We start from the raw sequence: 14,648 nt of genomic DNA on the forward strand, positions 1-14,648 counted from the left end.
AATGTATAAATATTAAAATAAATATAGTGTCCCTACTTCACGGATTTTCACTTATTGTGGGTGGTCCTGAAACCTAACTCCAGTGATAAGTGAGGGAACACTGTATTTAAATACATGAAACATGTTATTTTAGAGAAGTCTACTTGAATCTTTGTCTGTTGAGAGCATCAAATAGAAATAAGGTATTTATGCACCCAGTGATTTTCCATTACCCAATAAACTAAAGGAACACTCCTGAAACTCTGCTACTCAATAGGTTATGATCCTAACTGGTCATAATCCCCAATAGGTTGTGATCCTAACAGTCCAACATCTGTTGCATGCAGACTAACAGGGCTATTTATTTAAACACATGTTTAGAATGCCTCAAAATCAATCTCCCAAAATACATGCATTGGATGGAACAAAATTTTGCAGCCCCTGCCCCCTTTCCAAGCATGCATCTACACTGTAGAATTAATGCAGTTTGACACCACATGGATCATAGCAGCCGCAGTGTGTTTTTTAAAAGGTCTCTAGTCTTTTTCTGCCAAAAAGTGCTGGTGCTTCACCAAACTACAACTCCCAGGACTCCATTGCAGTGAAAGTGATGTCAAGCTGCACTCAATCTGCTGTGTAGATGCACTCCTAAGGGCCCCTTGCACCATCAGTTCAGCCCAACAGGCGTAGCAAAGTTCCCTGATTTGCCAGAGCCTAGACTTCCGCGTTTACCTTTGATTCTATTCTATTATATTCTGTAAGAATTCTGTGAACGCCAACATTCCAGCCCACGAGGAGCTGCCAATCACCGGCTTTCGATTCGGGCTCAGTCTGTCAAAGCTCCAACGTCCCCGCGGCGACGTGTCCCAAGTGCGCAGACTCCGTCGCTAGCACTCGTCCAAAGCCGCCAGCAACAGGGCAGCGCAGCGTCCTCGTTGGTTCTGCGCATGCCCACAAACTCAGAGGACACGCATGCGCACTCTCTAAGAAGCAAGCACGTTGTACTTTGCGGGTAGTCTTTCTTCTCAGTGTTGGCCAATTCTGGTTTTGCAGGTTTGTTGACTACAACTCCCAGAAGTCCCGGTCAGTATTCAACACAGCTGAGGCTTCTGGGAGTTGAAGTCCAATAACCTGGAGATTAGAGTCTAGGCATCCTGCTCCATAGGGCTACCATTTGTTATGAGTAACAGCATATTATTTGAGAACACAGAAATGCTGGATCACTCTAACAACCACCATGAGACAGAGAAGCCATTGAAATTCATCCTAGAATCGCATTAGCTTTTTTAGGTGCCAAATCACGCTGCTAACTCATTTGAGTCTACTGGAAGCTGATACTACTACTACTACTAAGGCTCCTAGATCCCTTTTACATGGACTGCTTTCAAGCCAGGTGTCACACATAGATTCATGATTTGGGGTGCACCCACATTGTAGCATTAATGCAGTTTGACTATACTTTAACTGCCGTGTCTCTATTTTTGAAGGTTAGTGGCTTCTTTATCAAGTATACAGAGGGGTGGAGGTGGGAGTGTCAGCATTGGAGACACAAAAAGCCTGCATCTTGTTTTAAATGTTTGCTTAAGTTGGTGTTTGCAGCTTGTTCAATTTCTGCTGCTTTTCTATTCCCTGTAAAATTTGCCAAAAACACTTCTAAAATGCCATTTAAAATATCTTTTAAAGTAACTAAAGTCCATTGATTTGCTTCTGAAAGATAAATTTGATGCATCTTCATTGTCCCAAAAGTTATGCTTAATCTCGACAGAAGAGGAAAGAGAAATTATTATAACTATCCCTGAAGATCATAATCTAAACTATGTGAGAAGGAAGAAATGAATTTATATAAAGGAATGTGCTTGTATAGCAAAGTTACTTCCTTAAGGAACCTGTCAATCTCTTCAGCTTCTCTCATTCTTTTTCAGTTTGTTGTTGTGAGATGTTTATCAGATTTTTGAATTTTTGACATGAGGCATTTAAAACTCATTTCTAATCAGAAAAGATACTGGTAAGCATTCAAAACCTTTGAACCTCTAAATGGTTTAAATTAATAACAGCTCCCACAATCCTTGAATCTAGCCATTACTGGCAGTTGAATCCCAAAATGTTTTGATAGCCAAAGGCTGGATCTACACTGCCATATACTGTAATGCAGTTTGGAACTACATTATATGGTCAGTATAGATCAGGTGTGGGCAAACTTCGGCTTTTAGGAATTGTGGGAGTTGAAGTCCAAACACCTGGAGGGCCAAAGTTTGCCCATGCCTGGTATAGATCCATATTGTGAAGTTCGATGCAGTTAAACTATGTTACATGGATCTACACAGACCCCTTAATGAAGTTCCATATAATGCAATGTGGAAGGAGTACCCAAAGGTGCAGTGGATTACACACCTGAGCTGCTGAACTTGCTGACAGAAAGGTCCGTGGTTGGAATCCAGGGAGTGGGGTGAGCTCCCACTGTTAGCCCCAGCTTCTGCCAACCTAGCAGTTCGAAAACATGCAAATGTGAGTAGATCAATAGGTACCGCTCTGGTGGAAAGGTAATGGCGCTCCATGTAGTCGTGCCGGCCACATGACCTTGAAGGTGTCTACGGACAACGCCAGCTCTTTGGCTTAGAAATGGAGATGAGCACCAACCCCCAGAGTCGGACACAACTAGATTTGATGTCAGGGGAAAACCTTTACCTTCACCTAACAGTGTGGATTCATCAAAAGATTCCCTCTCCTGTCCTTATCCATGTTTTGACTTCGTATAAGGCAGTTTGACGCTTTCGTAATCTCCTGCACAGCACTCCCTATAAAAATTCAGTTTAAAGCAAAATCAAAGAGAACATGAAAACAAGTGACGCTGTTTAGAATTTATAGGAATCAGTCGAAGTAAACCCTTCCACTTAAACAAATATTTAGTTTCAAGCTCTTAATCCAAGCAGTAAAATCTAACTTGAATAAAAAAGTTTCCCTTATTACTATAATTATAGGTAATTTAAAACACAGTAAAATTTTAGGTGCAGCTATTTCTAAACCTATGTGTTAGATAGCTACATGTGGCTAAAATCCACATGGGTATGTGTCTTCATTCGGATAGCTGGCAAAATCTATTACATGCATGATATGTCAATAGGAAATTATTGTTTGAGCCATAAGTAAACAACCTCTCTTCAATGTAGTCATTACAGTTGTAAAGATCAATTTGTCCATAAGGTTTATGTTGGCTTAGAATAAACAGCTAGAAGGAAGTAGAGTTTATATCCTTTCTCATTAGAATTGCCCAGGGGTTTGGTAGTTCTACAATTACTCTGAATTATAGTACAGGTTGAACATTTGGAAATCTGAAATACTAAAAATCCAAAATTATCCACAGAGGTGGCTGAGATAATGACACCTTAGCTTTCAATGTCCACAAACTTTATTTCAAGCACAAAAAATATTCAAAACATTATTTTAAATTACAGTAGAGTCTCACTTATCCAAGGTAAATGGGCCGGCAGAACCTTGGATAAGTGAATATCTTGGATAATAAAGAGAGATTAAGGAAAAGCCTATTAAACATCAAATTACGTTATGATTTTACAAATTAAGCACCAAAACATCATGTTATACAACAAATTTGACAGAAAAAGTAGTTCAACATGCAGTAATGAACTGTAATAATTACTGTATTTACGAATTTAGCACCAAAATATCACAATATATTGAAAACATTGACTACAAAAATGCCTTGGATAATCCAGAATCTTGGATAAGCGAGTCTTAGATAAGTGAGACTCCACTGTACCTTCAGGTGATATTTTTTAAATCCTGTCAGAAGCGACTTGAGAACATACTGCAAGTGGCTTCTGGTGTGAGAGAATTGGCTGTCTACATAGACGTTACCCAGGGGATACCCAGATCCTGCTGGGAGACTTTTCTGGTGTCCTGTAAGCTAGAGCTGACAGACAGGAGCTCACCCCGTCTTGTGGATTCGAACTGGCAACCTCCAGGTCAGCAGTTCTGCCAACACAAGGGTTTAACCCATTGCGCCACCGCGGCTCCTATCTTCAGGCGATATGTGTAAGGTATACATGAAGCATAAGTGAATTTTTTGATTTGACTCAGATCACTTTTCCAAGTTATCTCATTATGTATACAGGAAGTCCCCGGGTTTCAAATGTCTGGCTTACAGATGACTCATAGTTAGGAACGGAGCTGAGACAACAGGAAGTGAGATAAATTTACCCCTTTGAGGGGAAATTCAATTCTAAAAGAGCTATTATGGGGAAAAGGTATCTCCACTGAAGCTTTTTCATCAATCTTTGTTTTCACAAAAACCCAAAATTTCCAATACTAAAAAACTTTCTGGAATTACACTTAAAATATATGCCTGTTCTGATTTACATACAAATTAAACTTCAGAACAAACCTGCAGAACAATATTTATTTACAATATTTATACCTTGCCCTTCTGACCCCGAAGAGGACTCAGAGCTGCCTTACAGAACACATATACAGCAAACATTCAATGCCAATTCTACGATTAAGAAGGACAGACAACACAGAAGAGGTAAAGGCAGTTTTTTCCTATCTTATTCCTGGCTTCTTTGGAGGCTGTGCTTTACTCCGGCCACGGGGGGGGGGGGGGGGTGTCTGTTGCTCCATCTTCCAGCTTCCTCCCAATCAATGTTCTTAAAGGTGCCTTTATAACCTCCCTGTTAAAAGCAGTATCTATTTTATCCTCTCACATTTCTGCTTTCGACCCTCCTAGGTGGGCAGGTGAGCTGGGGCTAACGGCGGGTGCTCATCCCCAACCCAGGATCAAACTGCTGACCTTTTGATCAGTAGGATCTTTCTGCAGCACAGTGGTTTAGCCTACTGTGCTAAGCCTGGACCAGCTATTCCAGAATCGAGGAGTGGCGATACAAAGTCTCAAACTCTCCTTATCCCAAACGCACCCAATGTGAGCTAAAACTTTCCAGCAAATGAGTGTAATGGCCACATATAAAGTTCAAGAGCCTTTTCATACTACACAATTACAAAATTATGATTCTGCTTTGCCTGCTATGGGTTTTTCCTATGGAAGTCTAGAGTTGCCTCTACACCAGTGATTCTCAACCTGTGGGTCCACAGATCATAGAATCATAGAATAGTAGAGTTGGAAGAGACCTCATGGACTATCCAGTCCAACCCCCTGCCAAGAAGCAGGAAAACCTCATTCAAAGCACCCCCAACTGATGGCCATCCAGCTTCTGCTTAAAAGCCTCCAGAGAAGGAGCCTTCACCACACTCCGCAGCAGAGCGTTCCACTACTGAACAGCTCTCACAGTGAGGAAGTTCTTCCTGATGTTCAGGTGGAATCTCCTTTCCTGTAGTTTGAAGCCATTGTTCCGTGTCCTAATCTCCAGGGCAGCAGAAAACAAGCTTGCTCCCTCCTCCCTATGACTTCCCTTCACGTATTTGTACATGGCTATCATGTCTTCTCTCAGTCTTCTCTTCTGTAGGCTAAACATGCCCAGCTCTTTAAGCCGCTCCTCATAGGGCTTATTCTCCAGACCCTTGATCATTTTAGTTGCCCTCCTCTGGACGCTTTCCAGCTTGTCGACATCTCCCTTCAATTGCGGTGCCCAGAAGTGGACACAGTATTCCAGGTGTGGTTTGATGTTTTGGCCTTCAACTCCCAGAAATCCTAACAGCTGGTAAACTGGCTGGGATTTCTGGTATCTGAAGGCCAAAACACCTGGGGATCCAAAGGTTGAGAACCACTGCTCTATACTGTAGAATTAATTCAGTTTGACATCACTTTAACTGCCCTGGTTCAATGGCATGGCATCCTGAGGCCCCAGTACTCTTTGACAGAGAAGGCTAAGAACTGTGGAAATCTCCCATTCCCACAATTCTATAGCATTGATCCATGGCAACTAAAGTGGTGCCAAACAGCAATAATTCTACAATCATATATTAATAGGGCGTTGTTGCATGAGCCGTAAGTCAATAATCTCTCTGCACCATAATACTATTGTGTTTCCCCAAAAATAATACATCCCCTGAAAATAAAACCTAGTAGAGGTTTGGAGGAATTACCAAATATAAGACATCCCCCAAAAGAAAGACCTAGGAGGAAGGAACCGCTGCCGAGGAAGCCGTGTGCAGCTCGAAGGAGGAGGGAAAAGTGAGCACTTTTCCCTACTTCTTCCCTTCCCCAGCGGCAACAGCTCCCTCTTGCTCCTCCTTTGAGGAAGGTGAAGGACAAGGAGGGAAAGATGTGCGCCTTTCCCTTCTTCTCCTTCACACCTTCCTCGGCAGAGGAGGAGTGAGCAAAATAAGACATCCCCTCTAAATAAGATCTAGCGTGTCTTTGCGGGGGAAAATAATATAAGACACTATCTTATTTTCAGGGAAACACGATATTCAAAGTAGTAGTTTGCCTAGGACTTGTAGTTGGTTTGGTACTTGTATGTCTCTGCTACAGAGCTCTGGCCCACCCCAGCCCCCACTTCTCAGTATTACAGCACTAGAACTTTCTTGCATATCATGCTAAGTACCTCAGCAAACTAGGATAGGATTTCATGGAACAGAGCCATGGTAGTTCAAGTGGAATCAGACTGCTTATAGCTATGTAGAACAGATACACTCATGGCCTGATTGTTTGACTATGAATGGGGGGGAAAGACATTTATCCCAAATATCTGTTGATCTGATCAATGCACTACAGTTTCACTGTCAAGAAGATTGTTCCCTGTGTAACTGAGAATCACTGGCTGTAATTCATGTTCTTTATAGGTGAAACTCATAAAGATGTGAGTGAAATAAGATTATACCTGGTACACTATAGACAGTGGAACCACGGAGTCTACCACTTTCCTAGCTGCACAATCTTAAACAAGAAGTATCTGTTAGTTCATATGAAAGATCCTTTTGTGATGAACCCCAGTAATTGGATAGAGGCCAAATCTCATCAAAGTTAATGAAAGGATTACATTACTTTCATAGGCTTTAAATTAGGTTATTGTTGCCGAGCTCTTTGGCTTGTTTTTGTAACGCACGCACTCTCTCACAGGCTCACAAATCCAAATGATTTTGTGTAAACGTGTTTGATTTTACTCGTTCCTGTTTCGACAGCTGGAAGTTATAGTCTGATCAAAGGAGATTAAACGAGAAACAAGTCAGGATTTTTTTACAGGGGAGACAGCTGATAAATTGTGGAAATGCACAACCATATTTAAGTAAAAATGCCAGCACTTTTCTGATCAAGTTCCTGTGACTGTAACAGGAATATCACAGTATATAACAAGACAGATAGTGGATGTATTATACTCCAACATTTCACTAGTGAAAACTAGGACATATGTGACAATATGTGACATCATCAGAATATCAGGATGGTCAAAAAGTTATTCATATGTTATAAAAGGTTAGAAAAAAGAGAACATCTCATGTACTTATTTATACCAATGAAAGTAAGAAAAGGAAAGCTAAGATTGGGATTTAGTGGCATAAAGGAAGGAACAGATGAGATATAGATAGATAGATAGATAGATAGATAGATAGATAGATAGATAGATTGAAGGTTAGTACTTTGACAAGTTTCATGGGAGGAGGGGAGGTGGAACTGGAGGAGGATTTGATCAAGTGGATGGAGGTATAGCTTTACACTTTCTTTAATATGTGTACTCAGTACCCTTCTACAATGCCATATAACCTAGTTGATCAAATCAGATAATCCACATTATCTGCTTTGAACTGGATTATATGAGTCTACACTGCTATATAATCCAGTTTAAAGCAGGTAATCTGAATTTTATATGGCAGTGTAGATGGGACCTCAGTCTATTTCTGAGGAAGCTGACATGTAGTCTATTCACACTGTAGAATTAATTAATGCACGTTGCCCAGGAGACATCCGGATGTTTTACCATTCTGTGAGAAACTTCTCTCATGTCTCCGCATGAGAAGCTGGAGCTGACATATGGGAGCTCACCCCGCTTCCCAGATTCTAACCACCGACCCTTCAGTCAGCAGTCCTGCTGGCACAAGGGTGTAACCCATTGTGCCACCGGAGGCTCCTGACACAAACAAATCTAGTAAAATGAAAATACCACCTGTGCTTCTAAACCGGTAGTGTGTTAGGAATTGTGGGAGTTGAAGTCCAAAACACCTGGAGGGCCAAAGTTTGCCCATGCGTGTTCTAAACTCTTTATTTTCCTACCCAGTCTAAGGTGATTTGCTCAAAAGTGTACTTTTGGGTGTTGTTGGTGGCGACATGAATCAGAAGAAAGCGGTACTATTCTATGTTCTTGGTGAGCTTCTGCAACTTTCAGTAGTGTCCTGGACACACATATCAGAAAGACAGCACACTCCCAGATTAATCTTGTCTGGGTGGCACACAGTTCCCTTATCCCCCTGAGCAATGCACCAGCATTATCCTTTTCTATTTGCTACATTCAGATGTTAGGTTGGCCCATTCCCTGGCATGCAATGTCTCTTGTTATCAATCTCCTGTTTGCATTTCCTCACCACCGTTATCCTTCGGAAGATGTAGGAAGCAATTGCTTGGCTGGCTTGGAACAATTCCGAATCTTGTGCATAACCCACTCTTGACAGTGACTGTCTTCCAGGGTGGTCCCATAGCCCTCTTTGTTTTCATTGGCAGTTTCTTCCTGTTGGTTCTGTATGATCAATTCCTCTTCTGTTCTATCCAGGAAGTCCTCATGTTTGGAGAAGTGTCTCAACATGCAGCTGCAGTGCATTGAACTTGTCTTGTAAGAGAGCCACCAGTTTAGTCTTGCTGCAAATGTAGTCTATACAATTTTTCTAGCAAAAAGACAAACATTGCACACATATTTCAAGAGACAATGCTATAGCCTTCTTCTTCCTCCATCTTCACAGTTATTTTACCACCCTTTTCAGCCTGTAATAATTCTTACTGATATGACTGTGCATGCAACAAGGTACATCCCACAGACCTAGAGACTGAGCAGCAATGATATCCAGTTCAAGCAAGTCTGTGATTCTGCAGAAGACACCCTCTTATGCCCCTTCTACACTGCCCTATATCCCAGGATCTGATCCCAGATTATATTCTTATCCCATATTATCTGGCAGTGGAGACTCATATAACCCAGTTTAAAGCAGATAATCTGGGATCAGATCCTGGGATATAGGGAAGTGTGGGAGGAGCCTTAGACAGCTGAGAGCATATTGCCAAAAACAAACAAAAGTCCACATTCAAAAACACCTACATAATTATTAATGAGTAATAACACTAAAAGGGGCCCCTGGTGGCACAGTGCGTTAAAGTGCTGAGCTGCTTAACTTGCGGACCAAAAGGTGCCAGGTTCAAATCCTGGGAGCGGAATGAGCGCCTGCTGTTAGCCCCAGCACCTGCCAACCTAGCAGTTTGAAAACATGCAAATGTGAGTAGATCAATAGGTACCGCTCCGGTGGGAAGGTAACGGCGTTCCATGCAGTCATACCGGCCACATGACCTTGGAGGTGTCTACGGACAATGCCAGCTCTTCGGCTTAGAAATGGAGATGAGCACCAACCCCCAGAGTCGGTCACGACTGGACTTATCGTCAGGGGAAAACCTTTACCTTTACCTTTAATAACACTAAAGCAAGGAGAGGCTGCAGCAGATTGCTTTGGCCTGAGCTTACTGGTAAGGGCAAAATGGATGAGGTTTTGCCCTTCTCCCTCTTGTTGAATTAATCAAGTGCAAACTGTTTTTGGACTTGAACACAATTTCCAGTAACTGAGGTAAGATGAACACAAAGGGGGAAAGTGGGAGGAGGAGAGAAAATCTGGGAGGTTTAAAAGTAGCTGGAACAGTGGGGCAGCAGAGGATTAAACAGAAATGTCCCTGACAGACTGGAATAGATGGAGAGTACACCATTTTATATAATTTCAACAACTAAAATAGAATCACAGAAATACTATGAAGTGGCTACATTCCACAGGACTTTAGCATCTTCCTTTCCAGAATGCTGAAGTTCTCCCCATTCCTTCAACTTTAATCTAAAAAGTCATGTATTCATCAATTCATAGAATAAAATTACAGGAAGAAACCACAAGGGCCATCTACTCCAAACTGCTTCTGCCATGCACCTTGCTTGGACAATTCCTCGTTGTCTGAGTATGATGGCCTCCCAAGTGTGCTGTCTTGGCGGTAGGTACACAGGTGACTGTAGAGCCCTATTCTTGACCCGCATGTTCTTCCACACCGAGGACATCAGTTTCCACATGGAGGTGGTCCCAGTCAGGGTTGATGTTTTGGATTGCTCTTCTGATTCTGAGGGAGGAGGAGGACAGGTGGTTGAAAAAGGCAGCAGCACTTGGGGATTTAGGGTTAACTGGTAAGGAAGAAGATGAGTGAGGAGAGATAACAGATATAACCGAGATCCCTACTTTTTGGATGAAGGGAGAAAGAAGGCAGAAGAAGGTCAGCTAGGTTAGCAGAGAAAATGCTGAGCAATTAGACCTCGCCCTAGGGTCAGCTGTGATGGAAAGCTCAGGGGGTATAAATTAGCAGCAAGGTTAGAGCCCAGTGCTGGCTGCAACCGTCTTATTTTTGAGAAAGAGCCTTAACCCAGGATCATGTCTAGCGTGGAATCTTTGAAACCTCCTGTTGTTGGCCTGTTTATCAAAGCCTTTATTTGATGTCTGCTGTAAATACTTTTGCGTTTGCTTGAGGATTAACATCGAGATAGTACTTTCTTTTTTCTAAACTGCATTATCTTTATTTTGGCTGAAGTAAAGCACTTTTTATTTGCTTTCACTTGTGTCTAAGGCTGTTTCTGGCATAGAACTGGACAGTCGGCTTGGCACGTTTCTCCCTTTTGCCCTCCATTTGTGCCTCTTCAAATTCCACAACACTGCTGGTCACAGCTGACCTCCAGCAAGTGTCAGGGCTTCCCAGTTCTCAGTGTCTGCCACAGTTTTTAAGGTTAGCTTTAAGCCCATCTTTTAATCTCTTTTCCTGTCCACTAACATTCCATTTTCCGTTCTTGTTGGGAGTATAGTAACTGCTTTAGGAGACAGTGATTGGGTATTTAGACAACGTGGCCAGTCCAGCAGAGTTGATGGCATAGGAGCATCACTTCAATGCTTGTGGCCTTTGCTTCTTCCAGCTCACTGACATTTGTCTGCCTGTCTCCCTAAGAGATTTGCAGGAATTTTTTTTTGCAGGATTTTTCGGAGGCAACACTGATGGAATCGTTCCAGGAGTTGAGTGTGACATCTGCAGACAATCCATGTTTCCCAGGCATATAACAGGGTTAGGGGGACAATAGCTTTATAAACAAGCACCTTGTTATCCCTACGGATGTCCCGATCCTCAAACACTCTCCACTGTCCTCCACGCCCTAGTCTCTGGAGCAGCTGAAAAGAAGCCTGTTCCGTCTCCAATATGACATCCTGTCAAAGAGGGCTGTGTATGAAGGCAGCTAGATAAGAGTGGTATTTGATTAAGAGGTGGCCAGCAGTGCCATTATTCACATCATTTTTATCTGCGTCTTCCAACTGACAACATCACAATCACAGCCTTTCATGGCTACCCTTGCATGGTTGAACCAATTACTGGTTATTACCTGCACATAACTTTAACCTTTTAGCAGTCAGAGTTTTTATCTAGTGAAGATGTAAGTGTAGGGTTCCTCATTCCTGTTCTTCTTTTTTGTTTAGTATTTCTGAACAAAAGTGTACTCTCCATGCTCAAACTGGAGCCTCAATAGGTTGCAAAGGTCAACAATACTGAATCAATTGCTAGAAGACAATTTTAACTATCACATGTTGTTGCTCCCATTTTTCTGTTAATTCTAAAATATTGTTTCATAGAGTTGCTCCATCGAGGACATTCCACTGAGTGGAAGAAGGGAAAAGAGCATCCAATATGAGTGTACAATCAATTTCGTAGAGATAACATTTTAATCCAATCTATAAATACTCAAATCCGTATACATCAGAACTACAAATGGAGGGGGTCAACTGTATTGCAATGAATGTTCTCTGTGGACAAGTATACATAGGGACCACCAAACGCAGCGCCCAAACAAGAGTCAAAGAACATGAAAGGCACTGCAGACTAATTCAACCAGAGAAATCAGCCATAGCATAGCACTTGATGAACCAGCCTGGACACAGTATATTATCTGAGAACACAGAAATGCTGGACCACTCCAACAACTATCATGTCAGACTACACAGAGAAGCCATTGAAATCCACAAGCATGTGGACAACTTCAACAGAAAGGAAGAAACCATGAAAATGAAGAAAATCTGGCTACCAGTATTTAAAAACTCTAAAATCAAAACAGTAGATGGGAACCAACACTCTGAGGGCAGAGGGCAGCTAATGACTGAACAAAGGATGCCCCCAAGCAAGAGACAAAACCTTTCAAATGCTAATTAGGGTGATTAACTGAAACATTAATGCTGGCTTCCCAGTGACAAAGGACTCTTGCCACACCCTGGACTCTCCACAGATACATATTCTTTCCTTTCTTTACCTAGTTTATTCCATACCTCACAATCTCTGAGGATGCCTGCCATAGATGTGGGCGAAACGTCAGGAGAGAATACTTCTGGAACATGGCCACACAGCCCGAAAGACATAAAACAACCCAATGTTCTCATTATCATAACCAAGATATTCAATTCTGCAAGCTTTAGGTGCTCTTACTGCCTATTACAAAGAAAACCAACTGATTCCTAATCCATCTAAAACACAGGAGTCAAACAATTTTTTTCTTTAAGATAAAGTATACGAAGGAAAAAAGGAAAGAGTTGTGTTCCATTCTTGCTGCCCTTGTTGCACTTCAAAACCTAGCCCTGGAGTGTTTCTCGGTCTCCTAGAGGTGAATTTTGAGATGTTTGAAGTCTGCAAAATGACAAGGAAATTGTGTGCTGTTCATGAGTCTGCTGATGGAAACAGTAATGTCAGCAGATATATGCCATTGGATCCTGGCCTAATTTCCAAATCAAGCATATTTGAGTGGAAGGTTTCTAAATTTAGTTCAAGTGGTCATTTTTTTGTATGGCAAATGTTTCCAGAATCCAGTACCTTCTGTTTATGGCCACTATTCTAACAGACATGAAACTGGCAGTCAGTACAGTCAGCCCTCCACATTTGCGGGTTACACTTTTGCTGAGTTGATTATTCATGGGTTTAATTAAAACATTCTCTCTGGAATCTCTAGGTTCTCCAGTACAATGCTATTGTTAACTTCTGCTGGATGTTGAACATAGAATCATGCTTGGAGATTCCTGGGGAGATGCTGACTAAGGTTGTTTTTAAAAGTGGTTCTTCAAACTGAGCTTTTCCCACAAATCCTATGTGGAGGACTGACTCAACATCATTATCTATGGACTTGAACTACTTGTGGAGTGAAAGTTTGAGAAATATATGTTACAGTGCATCTGCACTGTAGAATTAATGCAGTTTGATATTAATTGTCATGGCTCAATGCTGTAGAATCCTGGAAATTGTACAGCAGCACTCTTGGACAAAGATGGCTAAATACCTTACGCAGTTACAACTTTCATCACACACACAGCCTTTATCGGCATATGGCAACAAAATCACGACACAGGTATATACAACAATAGGAGATCACAGATAAAAAGAAAACATACTTAAAAGTTACTAATCTCAAAGATAAAATTTGTAATCTCACAAAAGAATGCATCAATGTTGAATGCAACTGTTGTGATTCTATAACATTGAGCCATGGGAGGTAAAGTTATGTCAAACTGCCTTAACTCCACTTTTTCCTTCCTTTTAATTTTTCTCAGCCTTCAGTCTTTTTCGATACAAATATGTGATCTGCAGTTGTTGCTCAGTTGTTTAGAAATAAACTGAAATAAAGTAAAATGAAATGTTCACTCGTCCTGATTGGCCAAATTAATTAAATATAGGGTGCCTCAACACCGTAGAATTAATGCAATTGGACACTACTTTAATTGCCATGGCTCAGTTCTATTGAATAATAGAAGCTGTTCTTTTTCAGGCTTTTTATCCTTCTCTGTCAAAAAGAGCTGGTGCTTCACCACATTACATTCCCAGGATTCCATAGCATTGAGCCATGACAGTTCAAGTGGTGTCAAACTGCATTAATTCTTCAGTGTATATGAACCCCTGGATATCCCCTATTATTGAGAGGACTGTTATGCCTGCTACAATGTAGATGTTAAAAATAAGAAAGCTGTGACAGGTAAAAAAAAATGGGGGTTCAACGTGGGCCTCTTCCATACAGGTGAATAAAATCCCACATTATCTGCTTTGAACTGGGATATATGGCAGTGTGAACTCAGATATTCCAGTCCAAAGCATATTTTGTTGTTGAATGTTGTAGATATAAATAAATAGAAGCTTTACCAAAGTTTCTGAATCAAGATAAACTCTGCAGTATAATAAAGTGTCACTCAGGCTTGTGTAACAAGTAACAGTATCTTTACTTGAGTTCAAAAGATCAAACAGGGCAACAATATATACAGCAATTTTTCTGAATTCACACGGAGAACATAGGGAATAAATAGTCCCTTAAAACAGTCTCTAAATATGCCTCATTTGCCTTATAAATAATCAGGCTTTGGAGAGCTGGCAGCCATTTCCTTCCTGACTGTTTCCAGTCAAAACCCTCTTCCCTCTCCGAGATGAAAGTGGCAGTTAAAATTGTTTGTCTCAGCACCAAGCCCGAGAC

General features: G+C 41.4%; 1 protein-coding gene across 2 annotated transcripts in view; it reads right to left on the reverse strand.

Annotated features, from left to right (window-relative positions):
- Window positions 1-892, reverse strand: part of focad (focadhesin) — a 166,404-nt gene extending 165,512 nt beyond the window's left edge. The window contains exon 1 of one of the 2 annotated variants that reach the window (XM_003216604.4): window positions 712-886. The gene's annotated coding sequence lies outside the window, so the exon portion shown is untranslated. Of the gene's footprint in view, window positions 1-711 lie in introns of both variants that reach the window. The other variant, XM_062971878.1, reaches the window with a different exon arrangement.
- Window positions 893-14,648: the final 13,756 nt, after the last annotated feature.

Source organism: Anolis carolinensis, chromosome 2, assembly GCF_035594765.1.
Source record: "Anolis carolinensis isolate JA03-04 chromosome 2, rAnoCar3.1.pri, whole genome shotgun sequence".
Classification (NCBI taxonomy): Eukaryota; Metazoa; Chordata; class Lepidosauria; order Squamata; family Dactyloidae; genus Anolis; species Anolis carolinensis.